The sequence below is a fragment of the Leuresthes tenuis genome, unplaced genomic scaffold (genome assembly GCF_036924035.1).
Source record: "Leuresthes tenuis unplaced genomic scaffold, fLeuTen1.0.hap1 SCAF_6, whole genome shotgun sequence".
NCBI lineage: Eukaryota > Metazoa > Chordata > Actinopteri > Atheriniformes > Atherinopsidae > Leuresthes > Leuresthes tenuis.
The window spans coordinates 30,782,206-30,785,700 of NW_027325360.1; the positions used below are offsets into that span (position 1 = coordinate 30,782,206).

Genomic DNA, 3,495 nt, shown 5'->3' on the forward strand with positions numbered 1-3,495 from the left:
TCTGCTCTTGTGAAAAAGCAAACAGCGGTGCAGGATGGAAGTTTCAGGGAGCCCAAGATGAAACTTTCTTTTAATCTGCTGAGAAAAGAGAGTGAATGCGAAGTGGACTTTAACACGGCTCTGGGAGCGAGCCGAGTGCGGGCTAACCGGCAAGCGTCTCAACCAAGCAAAGCTCACCAAGTAGGAACAATCGGGCCCTTTTCGATGGCTGCAACACCTGAAAGAGATATTGATGCGAGACCCGATCAAATGCTTTTTCAAAGTCTAAATTTAAGATGACAAGCCGGGTGTTTCTGTCTCTAGCGTAATCAATGATGTCTCGAATCAGTACGAGGCTGTCGGTGAGTTGTCTCCCTGAGATGGCACAAGTTTGGTCTGGGTGAATTACCTCCTCTAAAACAGAGGACATCCGTGTCGCTAAAACCTTGCTAAAAAGTTTACAGTCAAAGTTTAAAAGTGTGATGGGCCTCCAATTCTTTAGGTCAGTCTTATCATTTTTTTTATAAAGTAGAGTCACTATTCCCACTCTAAAACTGTCAGGCAGTCGGTCGAGTTTTTCAAAATCTTTAAAAACATCTAAAATGTCTGATGATAAAAGGTCCCAATAGGTCAGATAGAATTCTGCAGGAAGCCCGTCTAAACCCGGAGCTCGACTTCTCTTAAAACCTGTTAGGCATTTTTTTAACTCTAAAGCAGTAAAATTCTGTGTCAAGTGTGCATTCTCTTTTACGGTTTTGTCAACGAATTTTAAGATTTCTGCCGATGTTTCCAAGTGCACTGGTTTCTCTTTGTACATGTTACTATAAAAGGTATGTACAGTTTCAATCATCTCTTGTGTGGATTTTGTTAAAAACCCATCTTCTCTTTTTAGATTTTGAATACACTCCTTTTTATTTATAACTTTCTTTATTTTTCACCTTCCTCAATTTCCTGCTCCCTGCTTCTTACAAAAATTCCTTTACTCTTTATTTCTGCTGAAACTGACATTTCCTTTTTGACATCTTTGATTTCTTCTTTAAAGTCTATGCCACACTGATTTAGTTTAAAGTAGCGCTGTAAGCGTTTATGTAGTCCCATCATACATCTATTCTCTTTCCTTTTTTTACGTTTACCTTGCTGTTTAAAAAAAGTCTGGGTCGTTTCCTTCACCATTTCCCACCATTGTGCATGTGTTTCGTAGAGGTCTTGAAGGGTCTGCCACTCTTTATAACATTCCCTGTACTGACTGACTATGATTTCATCCTCCAACAGGGAACAGTTGAGTTTCCACAGACCACTTCCTACCGTCACACCAGAAGGGGGTGAAAGGGTGCAGGAGAGCATAAGGTGGTCTGAAAAGAAAACAGGGGTTAATCTAACATCAGTGGGTGGGCAATCTCTAGTAAAGAAATAATCAATGCGAGAGGCTCTAGTGCCATCATGACTAAACCAGGTGAAGCCCTCCTCTCTGGGATGCATGGTTTTAAAACAGTCAGTAAGCTTAAAATCCCTGCATATGCCCTGAAGTAAAATCGAAGTCTTATCCACTTTAAAATCTACCCCTGCTCTTTTTCTATCTTTCCTGCTCAAGATACAGTTAAAACCCCCTCCTACAACTAAAGGTACTTGCCCTAGCATGTAAAGCTGTATATCTTCTAAAAGGTCATACCTTTCATTTTTTCCATTGAAACCATAAATATTTAAGAGGTTAAAGTCTTGCCCCATAAAATTCAAGTGTGCTAAAAGTGCCCGTCCGTCTCTCACCACTGTGCTACCTTTCACCAGAACATGCGGATTTTTAATTAGAATGGCCACACCATCATTTTTATTTTGATTTGAGCCACTCCATATCGATAAATGGGGCCACATTTCCTCCCATTGTCTATGGTTTTTTAAAAAAGGTAGTCCACATTCTTGTATTAAAAACACATCTGATTTTATGGAGTCTAAGAAGGATAAAATACTCTGGGCTCTTGTCTTTGATTTCACACTTCTCACATTTAGTGTTGAGAAGGTGAGAACCATTAAAAGCATAAAGGAAAGTAGGTATGTCATTTTCGTTTTTCTAAGTTATCAAAACAAATTACACACAGGTTATTTCTTGGGAAACTAGCTCTTCCTTCATTTCTTTAGGTGAAAAGTGAGTAGGGTGATCTATATTTCCTTTTCGGACTCTCGGTGTTGGCCTCTGACGCAATGTTGCATTTAACTTTGAGTCCCTGGGGGTTGATTGCAGAGCTGAAGTTAAAAAGGAGACCTCATTTGGTGAGTCGGAGGGGAAGACTCTAGGTTCTTCCACTGAAGAACTGTCTGAAAGGGACCTAACCCTTCCCCTCTTCTCTGATACCACTGGGGAATCAGAGGCTCAGATGCCGTCCTCTTCGGCTGTTGACCTTCGGGGAGGTGAGTATCTTCACTAGACTCACCTGTCTGCTCTTCCTCCTCATTTAGCGTAGCTCCACCCTCTGCCTGTGAATTCTCACAGACTTCAACACTGAGTGGTGAGGCCTCTACAGACCCCTCCCCTTTTTGCTCCTCACTTCCAATCCAAGCTTTTGGCGGGAAGTTTGAATTTATTGGGTCAACCTCTTCACTTTGTTCACCAACTGCCACCTTTGGTCCTTCTCTTTGTTGGCTTGACTGTGGCTTTACCGTCTTTAATTTGTTGGCAAAAGATTTAGGGCAATCTCTGAAGAGGTGATTTAATTCTCCACAGAGATTACATTTCCTGCCATTTGGACACTCTCCAAAAGTTTGCCCAATTTCTCTGCTCTTCCCACATAACACCTTGGTACAAGCCTCAACCAGGTGCCCATGCTCACCACACTTGCGGCAGAACTTGGGCTGCCCCTGCTAGTGGATGTAACCTCGGTTTTCAAGGTGGCCAGAGTGTCGCCCACCCGCTGCACTGAGCACTCTTCAGCCCTTTTAAATGGTATAACTTTGCACTCCCGCACGCTCCAGCAAGCACCATTCAAGCAACAACTTTGCACTCCAGCTTCGAACATCGGCACAGTCGCAACAAGTAAGGCGACTCTACTCAGAGAAGTCACTCTGCACAGTAAGAAGATTTCTTTTGCACAGACAGAAAGGGCTTCACCCGCAAAGGTAAAGCCTGCCAAAAATAGAAACAACTCATTAGTGCTGCTCTCCACAGAAATCTTTAGTAAAAGGCGAAAGACTTGTACGTTATGAAGAGAAACCAGAGTACGATTATCCGTCACTGCGGGAGCAGGGCATCAGGCTAGTTGGCATAGCCACCTTCCCCATGGTGAGCTTTGCTTGGTTGAGACGCTTGCTCCACCCCCCCCCCCCCCCCCCCCCCCCCCCCCCCTTGCTCCTCGGCTGACCAACCAGGAACAATCGGGCCCTATTCGATGGCTGCCTTGTCTTTTACTCTGTGCAAAAGACAAGGCAGCAACAAAAACACCACGAGAATCCCGTATTGAGGCTTTGTTCTGATCGCTCATTCGGTGTCGCGTTTCTTTCAAGCAATTCTCCCGGTTAGCCCACACT

At 43.7% G+C, this 3,495-nt stretch overlaps 1 non-coding gene across 1 annotated transcript; it reads right to left on the minus strand.

Annotated features, from left to right (window-relative positions):
* Positions 1–3,076: 3,076 nt before the first annotated feature.
* Positions 3,077–3,190, minus strand: LOC140310646 (U5 spliceosomal RNA). The gene has a single exon (XR_011916697.1). It is a non-coding gene; the product is annotated as a U5 spliceosomal RNA (small nuclear RNA).
* Positions 3,191–3,495: the final 305 nt, after the last annotated feature.